Consider the following 19,313-nt stretch of genomic DNA (forward strand, 5'->3'; position numbering starts at 1 on the left):
TGTCCATGGAGGCTCAGGTGTCAGCTGTGCGCCGGACAGCGCTGTATCAACTCCATCTGATACGGCGGCTGTGCCCCATCCTTCCCGACCATCTGCTCCCATCGGTAGTACATGCCCTGGTCTCCTCTCGTTTAGACTACTGTAATGTGCTCTACATGGGGTTACCCTTGAAGACGGTTCGGAAACTGCAACTGGTACAGAACGTGGCGGCTCGCCTGATTAAAGGCAGCCTCCGGCGAGATCACATCACTCCAGTGCTGAAGAAGTTGCACTGGTTACCAGTTGTTTTCCAGGCCAAATTCAAGGTGTTGGTTTTGACCTTTAAAACCCTATATGATTCCGGCCCAGCCTATCTTAAGGAGCGCCTCCAGCAGAACCAGACAGGCCGCTTAACAAGATCAGCCTCAGATGGCCTTCTCTCTGGATGGCGAAGAATTTCTCCCCGAATCTTCGGGAGGCTGAGCGCTGACCATGGGGCACCGCCATTTGCGTTCCTTATTTTGGCACATCTAGTCTACATAAAGATTTACGTAGACTACGGCAAAAATAAGGTCACACTATCGTCACGTAGCCTATCACGGGGTCTTTTTTTTTTTACTTTTTATTTCGCGGCTAGGGAGACGGGGTGCTTCTCCCCGGCCTGAATTTCGGCCGGGCGAGGCGGGACGCCTCCCCCTCCTCGCCTGAACTTCAGAGGGAGAAGCGAAGCACCTCCCCCCCACCACGAAGCCAAGCTGCGAAAAGGTAAGTGACTTTCGTACATCCCTATCAGTCCCATCAGCCAGGACAGCTAGACTGGTGGGGACGAGGGAGAGGGCCTTTTCTGTGGTGGCCCCCACTCTGTGGAACTCCCTCCCTAGGGAACTCCATTATGCCTCCTCTTTAATGAGCTTCCGTCGTGCATTAAAAACATGGTTGTTCAGGCAGGCATTTGGGGTGGGTTAGGGTATTTTAGAAAATGTTTTTATTGTAGAATTTTATTGTTTTAAACTGTTTTATTGTATGTTGTACATCACCCAGAGTGGCTGGGTGACCAGCCAGATGGGCGATTAATAAATTTAATAATAATAATAATAATAATAATAATAATAAAAGATCAAACCAGTCCATACTCCAGGAAATAAACCCAGACTGCTCACTTGAGGGAAGGATCTTAAAGGCAAAACTGAAGTACTTTGGCCACATCATGAGAAGACAGGACATCCTGGAGAAGATGCTGATGCTAGGGAAAGTGGAAGGCAAAAGGAAGAGGGGCCGACCAAGGGCAAGATGGATGGATGATATTCTGTAGGTGACGGACTCGACCTTGTGGGAGCTGGGGGTGGCGATGGCTGACAGGAAGCTCTGGTGTGGGCTGGTCCATGAAGTCACGAAGAGTCGGAAGCGACTGATCGAATAAAGAACAACAACAACAACAAAGCATTGAATAAATGTGTTCAGAATTATTCTCTTTCTTGTACGGATGGACGAAAGTCCCTTTCCTGGTCCCGCAGCTTGCTTTGCGGTGGGGGGGGAGGCACTTCCGTTCCCCCCCTGAAGTTCAGGCTGGGGGGGGAGGAGCCCCGCCCCTCCCAGCCGAAATTCAGGCCGGGGGGGAGCGCCCCATCTCCCCGGCCACGAAATCAAAAAAGTAAAGTAAAAAAACACAAAAACACGTGATAGGCTACGTAACGATTTACGTAGCCTATCACGGCTAGATTTTCAAAGTCAGCCGTGATAGGCTACGTAAATCTTTATGTAGCCTATCACGGGTGACTTTGAAAAAAAAAAAGTGCGTAAGCAAATGGCGGCGCCCATGGACGCCGCCATTTGCGTTCCTTGTTTGGACAGGGGTAGTCTACGTAAGTCTTTACATAGACTACGGCGAAAATAAGGGCAACGCAAATAGCGGATTTGCAGAGAAATTCTCCGCCATCCCTAGGCTACATAAGTATTTATGTAGCCTATCATGGTTACATGGAAGAAGTGAATGGCGGCCGCAGACACGGCTGCCATTCGCAAGTCAGCACGGACAGCAGCAGGTAGGTGCTCCGTTCCAGGCCCATTTCGCGGGTCGGGGGGTCGGGGGGGCTTCATTCCGCCACGGATTTTGGGGGGCCAAACGCACTGGCATTCGGCCTCACCAAGATCCGTGGCAGAATTCTCTGACATCCCTACATATATCTTCATATCCAGGATGGAAAGAACTTGAAATTAAAAGGAACATGACTGTTGGAGAAGCCAAAAGAAAGGGCTGGATGCACCTGATCTCGTCTGATCTTGTAAGCTAAGCAGGGTCAGCCCTGGTTCGTACTTGGATGGGAGACTGCTTGGGAATCAGGCTTCCTGCATTGAGCAGGGGGTTGGACTTGATGGTCTTGTAGGCCCCTTCAAACCCTATGATGCTATATGATCCTATGATCCAGCCAGGTGTTGAGTACTTAGCAGTTAAAAATAGGGATGTCATGGGTGCTTGAGGGTGGGCTGGAGTCCAACAGACTCCCCTACACCCGGCTCCTGGGCTGCGCCCACTGAACCACCCCCACCCACTCACACTTGCCAAGCTGCATGAGCCCCCAGCACTTACAGGGCCCATCCATAAATGCCCGGTGCCATCTGCTCGCTCAGCAAGTTGCCATTTCATGGGGAAAGTGGTGACTTGTTCTTTTCTGTAACTCTAATCTTACACAAATGGCGGCTGTAAAGAAACCATTTCCACAACATTACAGGATAAATGGACCATTTAAGCTTGTCATGTTGCATGGATGGTCCCCTTATTGCATGTGTACCCTCTGATCCAGATTGGGCCCATAGTGTGTGTGTGGGGGGAAGGGCTAGATCCCCCAACTCACCATTCTAGGATCCCAATATGTATTGCCCCCTGTGCCTACTCTAGAGTAAATATGAAAACACATATCTCCTAACTGTCTTTAAAGTAATGCCTTCATTTCTTACTATATTTCTTCCTTTCTTTTTCTATTCACTTTCTCATTTTAAGTTTCAAGTTTGCCTGATCAGATAGTTTTAGGCATTGTCTAAAACTACGGGAAGCTCACAAAACCTTCCCACTCATGTTTCAGAACAGCTGGTTTACATCGGGATACTGCCTTTGATAATGGAGGTAGCATATAGCAATCAAGACTAGTAGCCATTAATAATATTTATTATTTATTTATTTCATTTCATTTCTATACCGCCCAATAGCCAAAGCTCTCTGATAATAGCCTTATCTGCCATGAATGTGTACAATCCCCTTTTAAAGCCGGCTGAATACATCTTGTGGTAGCCAATCCTACTGTTAACTATACACTGTGGGAAGAAGTACTTCCTTTTATCTATCCTGAATCACACACCAATCAGCTTCATAGGATGACCCTGGGTTCTAGTATTATGAAAGAGGGAGAAAAATGCCTCCCTATCCACTTAACACACGTATTATTTTGACAATAAGCATATAGTATGGTATCCCAGGCTGCGGCTAGTTCCAGCTTCACTACTCTCCTGGAGTTGGATGGCAGTCAGTGGCAGAGTGGTGGACGTAAGTCCCAGATTTGTCCATTCCCTGGAATAGACAGATGGAGTCTAAGCAACTGGAGCTATCATTGTACTGAAGCTACCATTCCGCATTACAAGTTCCCAACCGGCAACCAATACCATCCAGTTAGAATCATAGTGGTGGAACGGACCTTGAAGGTCATCTTCATGTGGTGGCAAAGGAGGGGTCCAGAAAGGAGTGGGTTATAGTGGCAGTGCTTGGCACCTTTTGAAAACATTTGGAATAAGGCCACAGGAAGGAAATGATGAAAAGGAGCATGGGAACACTATTTTGCCTGTGTTTCCTTCCACTTACGGAACAGGGTGTTGTCAATGACACAATCGGTGTCCCCACTTCCCCTTCTGTGTGTGGAAACCTTTTCACTGGTATAACATATGAAGGGAGGCTTCAAATGGGTTAGTACTTCAAATGCGTAAGCACTTTAAATGGGTTAGTACTCATTTCCAGCTGTAATAAAACTCATTAGAGCTGCTGTATTTCATTTTGTCCCCCCAAAAGCTGAACAAGATGTGTTCTGTAAATATAAAAATGTGCCTATATTTATTCCTATTACTGTAATGCACAGCTAACTAAATGTACTTTGATTCATTTTTAATACATGTCTCAACTGTTTGATATTGCAAACCGATATTCATAATTCAGACAGATTGTTTATTATTTTTGTTTAAATCTTATAGCTTATTTTTCCCACAACAGGAGTGAAATAAGGACAGATTCTCTGCTAGACTGATGGATCTGGCCACACTTTCTCAGTGTAATGTTTTCCTCCAGGCAAAGAGAGGTAGATAATGCAAAGAGAACGGAATTGTCTCACTCTGTCTGCTAGAACACTAAAAAGCAGCCTTAGGTAATTGCCAAAAAATTAATATTGAAACATTAAATTGAATCATTGGACACATTATATTCTATCTCTTTTCACAAAATATTTCCAATTATTTGTTGAGGAGGCCATTTTTTTTTCTTGCTATGAGTCTTTATCCTCTAACTGCCTCAAGGCACTTTGGCATGATAGGACCTTCTGATGTTGCCAAAGTGCCTAGATGATCACACATTCAGACACATATCAGAAAACTGCTATAGCTACTTTATGAAATTCAGTTCATATGAAGTTGTACACTTTTTCAGAGGGAAGGGAATGAATATCCCTCTGTGTATAGTATCTAGTAGCATCACTGGTGTAATAGTGTCTAGTAGCATCATGTTAGTAATATTTATTGATTAAAATATTTATAACCCCTTCATCTTACGCTTTGTTGTTCAGTCGTTCAGTCGTGTCCGACTCTTCATGACCCCATGGACCATAGCACGCTAGACCTTCCTGTCCTGCACTCTCTCCCGGAACATGCTCAAGTCCATATTCATTGCATCCGTGATGCTATCTAGCCATCTCATCCTCTGCCGTCCCCTTCTCCTTTTGCCTTCAGTCTTTCCCAGCATCAGGGTCTTTTCCAGAGAGTTTTCTCTTTGCATTAGGTGGCCAAAATATTTGAGCTTCAGCTTCAGTATCTGTCCTTCCAATGAGCACTCAGGGTTGATTTCCTTTAGCATTGACTGATTTGACCTCCTTGCAGTCCAGGGGAATTGTAAGAGTCTTCTCCAGCACCACAGTTTGAAAGCATCAATTCTTCGGCACTCAGCCTTCCTCATAGTCCAGCTCTCACAGCCATACGTTACTACTGGGAAAACCATAGCTTTGATTAGATGGACCTTTGATGGCAAGGTGATGTCTCTGCTTCTTACTATGCTGTCTAGGTTTGCCTTAGCTTTCCTCCCAAAGAGCAAGCGTCTTTTAATTTCATGGCTACAGTCACCGTCTGCAGTGATCTTGGAGCCCAAGAAAATAAAATCTGTCACTGCTTCCATTTCTTCCCCTTCCATATGCCAGGAAGTGATGGGGCAAGATGCCATGATCTTCATTTTTTAATGATGAGTTTCAAACCAGCTTTTTCACTCTTCTCTTTCACCTTCAACAAGAGGCTCTTGAGATCCTCTTCACTTTCTGCCATTAGGGTGGTATCATCTGCATATCTGACATTGTTGATAATTCTCCCGGCAATCTTAATTCCGACCTGTGATTCATCCAACCCAGCGTTTCTCATGATGTACTCTGCATATAAGTTAAATAAGCAGGGTGACAATATGCAGCCTTGTCGTACTCTTTTCCCAATTTGGAACCAATCGGTTGTTCCATGTCTGGTTCTTACTGTTGCTTCTTGACCCTCGTACAGGTTTCTCAGGAGATAGGTAAGGTGGTCTGGTACCCCCATCTCTTTCAGAATTTGTCACAGTTTGTTGTGATCCACACAATCAAAGGCTTTAGCATAGTCAATGAAGCAGAAATAGAAGTTTTTCTGGAATTCTCTTGCTTTCTCCATGATCCAGCGAAAGTTGGCGATTTGATCTCTAGTTCCTCTGCCTCTTCAAAATCCAGCTTGTACTTCCGCTAGTGCTCGGTTCACATACTGCTGAAGCCTAGCTTGTAGGATTTTGAGCATAACCTTGCTGGCATATGAAATGAGCACAATTGTATGGTAGTTTGAACACTCCTTGGCATTGCCCTTCTTTGGAATTGGAATGTAAACTGACCTTTTCCAGTCTTGTGGCCACTGTTGAGTGTTCCAAATTTGTTGGCATATTGAGTGCAGCACTTTAACAGCATCGTCTTTTAGGATTTTAAATAGCTCAGCTGGAATACTGTCATCTCCGCTAGCTTTGTTGTTATTAATGCTTCCTAAGGCCCACTTGACTTCACCCTCTAGGATGTCCGGCTCAAGTTCAGTGACCACACTATCATGGCTGTCAGGGACATTCAGATCTTTCCTATATAGTTCTTCTGTGTATTCTTTCCACCTCTTCTTAATCTCATCTGCTTCTGTTAGGTCCCTGCCTTCTTTGTCCTTTATCATGCCCATCTTTGCACAAAATGTTCCCTTCAGATCTCCAATTTTCTTGAAGAGATCTCTAGTTTTTCCCATTCTGTTGTTTTCCTCGATTTCTTTGCATTGTTCATTTAAGAAGGCCTTCTTGTCTCACCTTGCTATTCTCTGGAACGCTGCATTCAGTTGGATATATCTTCCCCTTTCTCCCTTGCTTTTCGCTTCCCTTCTTTCCTCAGCTACTTGTAAAGCCTCATCAGACAGCCACTTTGCTTTCTTGCATTTCTTTTATTTGGGATGGATTGAGTTGCTGCCTCCTGAACAATGTTACGGACCTCCGTCCATAGTTCCTCAGGCACTCTGTCTATCAGGTCTAATCCCTGAAATCTACTCCTCACCTCCACTGTATATTCATAAGGGATATGATTTAGGTCATACTTGAATGGTTTAGTGGTTTTCCCTACATTCTTCAATTTAAGCTGAAATTTTGCAACAAGAAGCTCATGATCTGAGCCACAGTCAGCTCCAGGTCTTGTTTTTACTGACTGTATGGAGCTTGTCGATCTTTGGCTGCAAAGGACATAATCAATCTGATTTCGATATTGACCATCTGGTGATGTCCATGTGTAGAGTCACCTCTTGTGCTGTTGGAAAAGAGTGTTTGCTATGATCAGCGTGTTCTCTTGGCAAAACTCTATTAGCCTTTGTCCTGCTTCGTTTTGTACACCAAGGCCATGCTTGCCTGTTATCCCGGTGATTTCTTGACTTCCTGCTTTAGCATTCCAATCCCCTATGATGAAGAGGACATCTTTTTTTGGTATTAGTTCTAGAAGGTGTTGTAGGTCTTCATAGAACCGATCAACCTCAGCTTCTTTGGCATCAGTGGTTGGGGCATAGACTTGAATTACTGTGATGTTCAATGGTTTGCCTTGGATTCATACTGAGATCATTCTATCATTTTTAAGATTGTACCCCAGTACTGCTTTTCCCACCCTTTTGTTGACTATGAGTGCTACTCCATTTCTTCTAAGGGATTCTTACCCACAGTAGTAGATAGGATGGTCACCTGAATTAAATTCACCCATGCTTGTCCATTTTAGTTTGCTGATTCCCAAGATGTCGATGTTCAGTCTTGCCATCTCATGTTTGACCACCTCCAGCTTACCTTGATTCATTGATCTTGCATGCCAGGTTCCTAAACAATATTGTTCTTTACAGCATTGGATTTTCTTTTCACCACCAGACACATCCACAGCTGAGTGTCCTTTTGGCTTTGGCCCAGCCGCTTCACTCTTTCTGGCGCTACTTGGAAATACCCTCTGCTCTTCCCCAGTAGTATATTGGACACCTTCCGACCTGAGGGGCTCATCTTCCGGTGTCATCTCTTTTAGCCTTGTGATATGTTCCATGGGGTTTTCTTGGCAAGAATACTGGAGTGGGTTGCCATTTCATTCTCCAGTGGACCACATTTTATCAGAACTCTCTGCCATGACCTGTCCATCTTGGGTGGCCCTGCATGGCATAGCTTATGGCTTCACTGAGTTACGCAAGCCCCTTCGCCACAACAAGGCAGTGATCCATGAAGGGGCATCTTACGCTAGCAAGGCAGTAATTAAAATGCAATCAAAATTAGAACATCGTGTACCATAAAAACAATAAAGCAACAACATCAGCTACAATAGGAGAAGGTACAATATACATTGAATTAATAGCTCAAATCAACAACCTTAAGAAAAACAGGTTAAAACGCCTGATCAAACAAACAAGTTTTGACCTGGCACAGAAAAGAATGTAATGTTGGTGCCAGTCGCATTTCCATGGGAAAGATCATTTTCTGCAGCCTTCCCTGAGTGCCCCAACCAAATGAGATGTGTTGGCTGGCTACTAGAGAGCCTTTGCAGTGGTACAGCCCCGGTTGAAGAAGGCCCACACCTGAGCTGCTTATCTGCCTGGTGGTGCCTACTTTGTGGACTTCGGGGCTCCAAATGAAGACTTTTAAAAGAAATTTCCCTGGCTTTTCACTCTTTTAGTGTTTTTCCAAGTCTTTTGCACCTGTGCTTTCACCTGTTATTGGATTTATGCTGGTTTTATGCTGTTGCTATTTTCATTCTGTTCAATACTATGTTTACATTTTGCTACTGCTTATTATTTTAGGTTTTTGCTGTAAACTGCCAAAGAACCTTAGTAATTGGGTGGCATATTAATACTGTAAATAAATAAATCCAAATAGAGCTGACAGTATTTGAGAAAATCTAACATGTTTCTAGCAAAAGGTCTAGAAACATGTTAGATGTTAGAAACATGTTCAGGGGAAATGACTTGAAGATTAACAATGAAGAGTATCCCATAGGCATATAGATTGCCTTCAGTTCTTCCATGAATAACTTTTTCCTTGGAAAAACTGAATTTTCTCATAAGCATTAACAGCTGTATTTTCTATTTGTTCTCTTTTTTGTACTTGTTGTACAACACTATCCCATACTGGAGCAGACCCCCCCACACACACTTTCCAGGCTTCAGCTGGCTTATGAAACATTACCTATCAGTCATCCCTTTTGAATCTGGTCTCCCCAGCAGATCCTAATGCCCATAATATTCCTAGCTTTCCTCTGGCTCCACAGTGCTTCCACTTGTGTAGATTCAGATAGATCCAACTATATGTAATTTAGTCCCATTAACATCTATAGGACTGTTCCAGGCCAAGGTGACAGTGAATTTGCTCATTAGGCTGTCTGTCTGTCTGTCTGTCTATCTATCTATCTATCTATCTATCTATCTATCTATCTATCTGCTTTTTCTTTTTAAAAAATCTACTCCCATTAAACTGATGGGATTATTTCAGGATTAATCTAAAGTCAGTGGTTGAAGGATTACAACAGTTCTGAAGCAGATTTTCCAAGAGCAAAAATGCCTGATGCCCAACTCCACTGACTTAAGCAATATTTGGTACTTCATATTGAAATGCTAGCCCATACTCTTGCATAGATGAATTAACAAGAACCATTATAATTAGAAATTCACAATGAAAATGTAATGAGAAACATGACATAATGCATCATAATCTAATATAATGATACCTATTAGAACATGAAAGCACAACTCATCAGTATGGTACATATCTTCATTTCCCCCCTGTTATTTAATGGATTGTGTAGGCATTGAAAAGAATTAAGGAAAGACTGATTGCATAGTGACCCAGGTCAAGGTGGGGTATGATTCATGTTTTAGAGATAATAATGCCAATTACAGCAAGGTCAAATGATCTAAATTTAATAAAGAAGTCTGGAGTTTGGTAGGGAAATGATGAAATATCACACTTACAATTACTACTGCCCTGTCTTTTTGAGGCAACCTTTCCTGAGCAAAAGTCCTCAGAACTTTTGAGGTCCCAAGGAGATCCCCCTGTCTGAGTGATTTGCAAAGAAGGAAAAATTTCACAAACTTCATCTTCCACATGTGTTGATTAGAGAAGATGCATTCTGTCAGAAGCTTCCATCCTATTAAAATGAAGCAAGCCTTCTCAGAGTGCTGACCTTGAAGCTTCCAAAGCTCACTTATTTATTATTTATTTACTTATTATATTTATCTGCTTCCTCTTTTTCCTCTTGCAAGGAACCCAAGGGAGCTTACATGATTCTCCTCCTCTCCATTTTATCCTCACAACATCCCCACAAGGTAAGTTAGGTCAGTCAGTGACTGGTGCAAAGTCACCCAGTGAGATTCATGGCCGAGGCGGGAGTACAACTCGGATCTCCTGAGTCTCAGTTCAGCACTCAAACACTACACCATGGTTACCTGTCTATTCCCTTTATGCCAACAGACCACAGCTCCTACTGACCTAGTTCTTTATGCGAGGCTTTTCCCCAAGGGTTTTTCCGCCCATGGACCCTTTTTTTTCAGCACTGTACTCCTTCTACAGGGATGGGAACTAGAGCTGTGTGCAAATGCCCTATTGAAATTCTCCACCTTACTTGTGGGCAGAGAAATTTTGGAGCCAATTTCACCGGATTTCTCCAGGGGGAGAAGAAATTCTCCACAGTTTCTCCCAGGTAGGGTTCCCCATTGGCAGGGCTTGTAACACAGCTTCTTTCTTTTGGGGTAAGGGTTTTTTTGAGGGGGGGTGTTGTGCTGCAACAGCATCAACTGTCTTGGCAGGCTGGCCCCCAGTTTGCATCCACTGCAATGCAGGTGGGCCAGTGTTGTGTCCAGCTCCAGGGATGAGGCAGAGCTAGTGCCCTGCCAAAATCTCTCCTCCAATTTCCTGAACGTTTTCTCCCCCCATGAAAGGAGCTTCCGTTGTTCTGCCTCTCTCTCAGGACAGTCTATAGTTTATGTTTGGTGGTGTTTTTGAGCTTACCTAATCACAGCTAGCCTCCCAGGCTTCCTGCACATCCTGATCTGAAAAAGCTCCATGGGAGGAATTACCTCATGGTGCTTTAAACTGGGCTTTAACTGAAGTGTAGGAAGCTGAGGAGGCTACAGGCAGCCAGAGAGATGAAAAACAGGACACTTGTGCACACTCCTCAGCCAGCAAATTGAATGAGTATGGTCAGAAAAAAAATGTGATGGAATCCAAAAAATGATTGAATCCTAAATAGCACCCAGAATCTGGTGAAAGATTTGCTTGCCCCACAAAAAAAAAGAAATCAATGAATGCAATAAAAAAGTTTAACTCCATTCATTTGGGCCAGCCCTATAAGATGCTGAACTGCAGACTGGAAGGTCAGCAGGACAGCAGTTTGAGACCCGAGTGCTGCGTGACAGAGTGAGCTCCCGTTTTCAGTCCCAGCTTCTGCCAACCTAGCAGTTCGAAAGCAAGAAATTGCAAGTAGATAAATAGATACCGCTTAGGTGGGAAAGGTAACAGCATTCCATGCACCTCGGTGTTCAGTCATGCCGGCCACATGACCACGGAAGCGTCTTCGGACAGCGCTGGCTCTATGGCTTAGAAATGGAGATGAGCACCACCCCCTAGAGTTAGACATGACTGGCTGGGGACACCTTTACCTTTTTTAAAAAATTAAAATATGCATAAACTAGAAGCTGGAAATCGGCAATCTCCAAATTTTGCAATGAAGTTCTCTAATAAAAAAATGCATACAGTAATGTGGGAAAGTGCTGACAAAATGCATATGTTAGTGAAAATAATAAAAATGCATTCCATTATGAAAATTGCTTGCAAAAATGTGTACTTTAGGCAAAGTTGCATACAAAAATGTGTGCATTAGGAGAAATGCACACAAAAATGCATTCACATTTTCATTCAAGTGTCAACAAAATTCTTAGAGAGGTTGGGATGAATGGAATTTAAGATTAGAAAAATGAGAAACTGGGAAAAACCAAAACTGGCATATTTGTTTGTCCCTATACTATCCACTCCAAAGTTTTGCCAGAGCAGAATGAGTTCATTCCTGTCTCCTCTAAAACCATGGAAAATGGAACTGAACAGTTTTGCTATCTGCCACAGAATTTTTTTTTGGGGGGGGCAAAATGAGCAAAAGAATAGCAGGTTAATTCAACATTAGCAAGTGCAAAATGATGCACATTGGGACAAAAATACTATTTCGAATACAGTATTCACCAAAGCAGGACTAATTGGCCATAACTATTCAAAAACAAATTCACAAACTTTACTGAAAACATTAACTCAATGTGCTATAGCAGAGAAAAAGCTGTGAAAATATTGTAGCAGGCAAATTCTTATTCTTATATCTGAGAACTTTTGAACTGTGTTACACAACTAAATACATAGGAAGTAGGTTCATAAAATCATAGAATCATGGAATAGTACGGTTGGAAGGGGCCTATAATACCATCAAGTCCAACCCCCTGATCAATGCAGGAATCTAAGTCAAAGCATCCCTGACAGATGGCTGTCCATGCCTCCAGTGTGGGAGAGCCCACTACTTCCCTAGGTCATTGGTTCCATTGTTGTATTGCTGTAACAGTCAGGAAGTTTTTCCTGATGTTCAGCCGGAATCTGGCTTCCTGTAACTTGAGCCCATTATTCTGTGTTCTACACTCTGGGATGATCGAGAAGAGATCCTGGCCTTCCTCTCTGTGACAACTTTTCAAGTACTTGAAGAGTGCTATCATAACTCCCCTCAGTCCTCTCTTCTCAAGGCTAAACATGCTCAGTTCTTTCAGCCTCTCCTCATAGGGCTTTGTTTCCAGTCCCCTGATCATCTTTGTTGCCGTCCTCTGAACCCTCTCCAGTTTGTCTGCATCCTTCTTAAAGTGTGGTGCCCAGAACTGGACACAGTACTCAACATGAGGCCTAACCAGCAGTGAGTAGAGGGGAAGTAGTACTTCATGGGATTTGGAAGCTATACTTCTATTAATGCAGCCCAAAACAGCAATTCCCTTTTTTGCAGCCACATCACATTGTTGGCTCATATTCAGCTTGTGATCAACAATAATTCCAAGATCCTTCTCGCTTGTAGTATTGTTGAGCCAAGTATCGCCCATCTTGTAACTGTGCAATTGGTTTCCTTTTCCTAGGTGCAGAACTTGGCATTTATCCCTATCAAATGTCATTCTCTTGTTTTCTGCCCAGCGCTCCAGTCTATCAAAATCACTTCGAATTCTGTTTCAGTCTTCCAGGGTATTAGCTATCCTACCCAATGTTGTGTCATCTGCAATTTGATAAGCATTCCCTGCACCTCTTCATCCAAGTCATTAATAAAAATGTTGAAGAGCACTGGGCCCAGGACCGAGCCCCGCAGTATCCCACTCATTACCACTCCCCAGTCTGAGAAGATCTCATAGATAACCACTCTTATCTATCAGACCACATTTAACATTGTATATATGAATGGGAGACTTCCATAAGTGCAAAAAGCAGCCACCAGTAGCACCTTGCTAGTTTTTCTACTAGGTTTGTCAGCATCATAGCCACTGTGGAATACAGAAATACGTTTACTGAGGCATTGGGTGACAATGTTTTTGGAGGACATCTGGTGTATGTCTCTCTCTCACCCACCCCCTCTTTTTCTCCCCCCCCCCATATACACACATATTTCCCAATGAAGTACACAAAACAAACAAACCAGAACCAGAATTGCCATGTGCTAAACATAGGACCTTCTTCTACTTCCCCATGAATTTCTTCAATATATTAACACACTTTTTATAAATCTTAGCCTTACGTTCCTTTTTCCATGAATTATTACATGAATATGTTGCTAACCAGGTGCTAATTTTGGTGGTGTAAAATATCAGATGGATGCATTCTGTTCCATCTGAACATGGTTGCTCAGATATCTGCTATGAATATCCAGCTTTGCACGACTATAAATCTGTTTGCTTTAGCAGTATTTCATACCTCCTTAAATGTCGGTCTTCTTACTATTTTTTTTTTTTTGCATCTGTTCCAAGTTACTGGCAGTGGTGTCTTGGCTTTCTTTTGAAGTGAAAGAAAGGAAAAAACCCTCTTCCCGCCTCAGTAAAAATGTAAGTTAAAAAAAATAACATCCCACCCAAACTTTTACCCACACCCACCCAAATATTTTGCATCTCTCCAGATCTTTGGGGAGGTGTCCCTCCAACCACCAACCCAAATCATCAAAATTAAAGGGGGGATATTTGGGTCAGCTTTATTTCAAAGTTCCCACCAAAACCCCATATTGCAAGCCAACTCCAGACACTCTTGGATGAGATTGATTATTTGGAGGTTCAGGCTGGGTTTTGGCACAGAAACAGCCTTGGTCGCCCTGTATGATGAGCTATGTTGGGAGAAAGACAGGGGGAGTGTGACCTTGTTGATTCTCCCTGATCCCTCAGCGGCTTTTGATACCATTGACCATGGTATCCTTCTGGGACAACTGTCTGAGCTGGGAGTGGAGACACTACATTGCCCCTATCTGGTTTTGCTCCTAGCTGGAGGGTTGGCTCCAGAATGTGGTGCCTGGCTCAGCCCCTTGGATTCTCCAGTGCTAGGGATAATGGGGGTGCCCAGTTGGGACTTGAAGCCCTGTGAGAAATCACCAGCTCAGCCCCCCAAATGCCACTCCGCAGACCCCAGCACTTGCCAGTGTCAGTGCACACCAAGCTGGGCAAACGTGGAGGCATCTGCTCCCTCATCGAGCCAGTAGGGTTGGCGGAGAATTTCTCCCCGAAACTTCGGGGGGCCAAGCGCCAACGTGTTCGGCCCCCCGAACAAGTTTCAGGGAGAAATCCTCCACACACCCCTGCCCCCTGCACCCCCCCCGGGACGGGACTTACCTTCGCCGAATGTCCCTCCCGGTAGCGGGTCCGGCCGGCGGTTCGGCGGGTGTTCGAGCGGGGCGGGAGCGGCAGCCGGTCTTTTGATTGCCTTTGCAATCAAAGAAAAAAAAACAAAACGCCCCCTGATAGGCTACGTGACGATTCACGTAGCCTATCACGGCTAGATTTGCAAAGTCAGCCGTGATAGGCTTTGTCAATCGTCACGTAGCCTATCACGGGTGACTTTAAAAAAAAAAGAAAAAAGTGTGTACGGATAATGGCGGCCCCCATAGGGAGCCGCCATTCCCGTTCCTTATTTGGTCGCTGTAGTCTACGTAAAAATTTATGTAGACTACGGTGAAAATAAGGGCAACGCTATTTGCGTTGCCCTTATTTTCGCCGTAGTCTACGTAAATATTTAGGTAGACTACAGCGACTAAATAAGGAACGCGAATGGCGGCTCCCTATGGGGGCCGCCATTAGCGTATGCGCTTTTTTTTTTTTAAGTCACCCGTGATAGGCTACGTGACGATTCACGTAGCCTATCACGGCTGACTTTGCAGATCTAGCCATGATAGGCTACGTTAATCGTCACGTAGCCTATCAGGGGGCGTTTTTTTGTTTTTTTTTAACTTTCACGTTCGTGGCTGGGCGAGGCGGGAAGCCTCCTCCCCGGCCTGAATTTCGGCCGGGCCGAGGCGGGAAGCCTCCCCCCCGGCCTGAATTTCGGCCGGGCCGAGGCGGGAAGCCTCCCCCCCGGCCTGAACTTCGCGGGGGGACCAGCGAAGCGCCTCCCCCCCACCGCGAACGTCCTTCGAGGACAGGTAAGGGACTTTCATCCACCCCTAATGATTTGACACTCAATTGGCTGCTCTTTCTTTTCCATAAGTATCCCATCTACACAAATAGGGGCCTTAAAGAGGCAATGTCCACAGCATTAATGCCTGTAATTTTTTTCTGCAATGCCTGTAATGTTGTGGACATTGCCCCTTTAATGCCCCTATTTGTGTAGATGCGATACTTATGGAAAAGAACAAGCAGCCATATGGGTGGTAAATGGAGCTTGATGAGAGAGTGGACGCCTGTGTGCCACTAACCTGCTAAGCACCCCACTAACCACCCAGTAGCTCACCCCACACCGCTCACCTGAGTTGGGTAAGTGTTGGGGGCTTGGCGAGCACTGCAGGAGCAAGCACAGGGTGGCCCATCCATCCCTATCCAGTATGGGGTTCTGCAGGGGTCACTTCTGTTCCCCATGCTGTTCAACTTCTACATGAAACCACTAAGTGCGATCATCCAGAGTTTTGGAGTGCATTATCATCAGTATGCTGATGATACGCAGTTCTAGTTCTCCTTGTCATCTTCATCAGATGACGCTGTGGAAGTGTTAGATTGATGCCTGGCTGCAACAATGGACTGGATGAGGGCCAGTAAACTGAAGCCCAAACCAGACAAGACTGATCTTCTGTTACTTGGGGGTTCTTCTGACCAGGAGGGCAGGTGCTCAACTTGTTCTGGATGGGGTTGCGCTGCCCCTGAAGCAGTTGATTCATAGCTTGGGGGCTCTTCTGGACCTGTCTTTGTCACTGGAGGCTCAAGTGTCCTCAGTGGCACAGAGTGCCTTCTACCAACTTCAGTTGGTGGCCCAGCTATGCCCCTATCTGGACAGGGGTAACCTGGCTTCAGTGGTCTATGCTCTGGTAACCTCAAAGTTAAATTACTGCAACGTGCTTTACATGGGACTGCCTTTGAAGATGGTTCAGAAGCTGCAGCTTGTGCAAAATGCCATATTAGACTGATGCGGGACCACTTTCATTGACTGCTAAGCTTGATTCAAGGTGCTGGTTTTAATCTATAATGCCCTATATAGCTCAGGACTGCAATACCTGATGGAGTGCCTCTCCCAACATGAACCTACTGGTATTCTATGCTCAGCATCTAAGCTCTTCCTCTAGGTGCTTCCTCCAAGGGAGGCTTGGAAGGTGGCAACAAGAGAGAGGGTCTTCTCCGTGGTGGCCCCCCAACCATGGAATGATCTCCACAAAGAGGTCCGTCTAACCAACATTGTTATCTTTTTGGCCAGGTTAAGACCTCTCTCTTTTCTCAGGCATTTTGCAATATATGATGAGTTTGTAATTAGTCCTGGATTTGTTTTATGGCCATGGCTGATTGCTCAATGTTGTTTTTAGATATATGTTGTCTTCATGTACACTGTTGATGTATTTTACCTAAATAGTTTTTAAACTTTTACACTGTATTTTAATAGTTTTTTAAAAAAACTATAACTTAGTGTTTAATATTTTTAACTTTGTAAACCACCCAGAGAGTCTCAGCTATGGGGCAATATAGAAATAATGATGATGATGATGATGATGATGATGATGATGATGAAGCAGAAGAAGCAGCAGCGGACAAGGGAGTATCATTGTTCACACCCTTTGTACAATACTGCAGGACCTCCTGAAATCAAGAATGATCCCTCTTCTTCTGTTCTTAATCTATCAAAGCAATATTCTATCACCTATTAATTGGCTCTGGAGAGCTCTGACTTTTCAAAAGGGCTTTACAACTCCATCTAAGCCTGGAGCCCCCCCACTCCCAATCTCGTTAAGCAGGAAAATGCAATAATCTCTCTTCTGTGCACCTACAAATCCCCATTCCAGTACAGGACCACCCTACTTTTTAATGTTTTTGTAATAGAAGGCCATAACTGTCTGAGACATCCTGAACAGTTTGCCAAAGATCTTCCTTAATTTGGCTGGGTCTTGAGCTCCAAGGTCAGGTGCCCATTCTTGAGCCCCTAAACCTCCAGATGATTCCACAAAGGGTCTTGTTGTGATAAACAGAGCCTGGCTTAATTTGGAATCTTGGCTTTGTGTGATCTTTTGCTGTACTCCCACTTTTGGTGGACTCCACATGGTAATGTCTTGCTTCAGTTGAGGAAAGCCTTTTTTTTTGCTTCCTTTTTGGATTTACCCTGACACTAAAGATCCCTGTGGTGCCTCTTTAGACAGAGCATAAGGAGGGAAAGGTTTAACACACACAGCATCTCTTCTCTCTCAGTCAATGTATCTCACCAGCCAGCTTTCCAATGCCTGCAGTAATTCTCCTCGCCTGACTGCCAGAGCAACTCAATGCACAACCTTCTTGGCTGCATCACATCTGCCTTTCTCACTCTCTTTCCCTTCTCTAGGACAGCTTTCAATAGTTAACCACTGAATTACCATTTTACATACTTTCTCAATAAAACTCAGTTTCTAGCAAGCTATTCTTAAGGAGCTTTCAAGGGCAATCCACTATCTAGTCCTCTACCCAAAGCTACTATCCTGTCTGAGCTTGGTCCATAGCTGGGTTGCTGAGCAAAGGCAGACTCAAATACAAAACAGAAAGCCAAGAGTAGGGATGTACGAAAGTCACTTACCTGGTCCCGCAGCTTGCTTCGCGGTGGGGGGGAGGCGCTTTGGTTCTCCCACCGAAGTTCAGGCCGGGGGGGGAGGCGCCCCGCCTCGCCCAGCCAAAATTCAGGTCGGGGGGGAGGCGCCCCTTCTCCCTGGCCACGAAATACAAAAGTGAATGTTAAAAACACACACGCACACACACACGTGATAGCCTACGTAACGATTTACGTAGCCTATCACGGCTAGATTTCCAAAGTCAGCCGTGATAGGCTACGTAAATTGTTACGTAGCCTATCACGTGTGTGTGTGTGTGTTTTTAATATTCACTTCGTAATGGCGGTGGCAGCAGCCGGTCGGAAGACCGGCCGCCACCCCCGCCCTCACCGAACCGCCGCCGAACCGCCGCCGAGAGGGACATTCGAGGGAGGTAAGTCCCATCCTGGGGGGGGGGGGCAGAGAATTTCACCACCAATTTTGTGAGGGCGAATGCATTGGCATTCGGCCTTCCCAAGATTCGTGGAGAAATTCTCCGCCATCCCTAGCCAAGAGTCAAACACAGTCATAGGATCAAGACAATGCTGGGAGTCAAAAGCATGAGATGCACTGCTGTGGTTCACAGAGCATAGGACATGTGTTGATCCACCAGTGGATAGACTGGAACTGATGTCTTATGCAGCCTGGTCTTCAGAGCCCCACCCAGACACAGCTGCAATACAATTTCCCAGATCCTGAGGAAATCTCTTACTCCTAAGGAGTCCAGTTTCTCAAGCATGTTGTTTTGATGAATGGAGGCCATCAGCATCTGCACCTTTTGGAGGCTGAGCTGACACTCGCTGGGACTGGGTGGTTGCTTAGCCTTCTCCTCTGACTCCATGAACAAGGTAAGTCCATCAGGTGCCCCATCTATGGGTGCTTCAAGGATCAATGTTGCCAGGGATGTGAAGGTTGCCTATTGGAATGCTACAGTTGCTGGGGGACTCATGGGCTCTTCAGCCTCAGAAACTTCACCAGAGGAGGAGACTTCCTGGCCTGGGCCTAGGTCAGGCATGACACTTACTCATGCTGTGCTCCTGTTAGGGATGTACGAAACCCCCCTTACCTGGCTCCGCCGGGTTCCACTGAGGGGGGGAGGCATTCCATCCCTCCCCCCGGAATCCTCCCCCCAGAATCCTGGCTGGCCAGCTCCGCTCTGCGAGGATTCCGCGGAGCCACCGGCCGGCTCTGCCAGCAGCCGAACATCTGGCCGCTGGCTAACAGGGACGCAAATGGCGGCGGCTGTAGCCACCGCCGTTTGCATCC

Source organism: Heloderma suspectum, chromosome 3 (assembly GCF_057233095.1).
Source record: "Heloderma suspectum isolate Gila_16-S chromosome 3, 16-S_ref, whole genome shotgun sequence".
NCBI lineage: Eukaryota > Metazoa > Chordata > Lepidosauria > Squamata > Helodermatidae > Heloderma > Heloderma suspectum.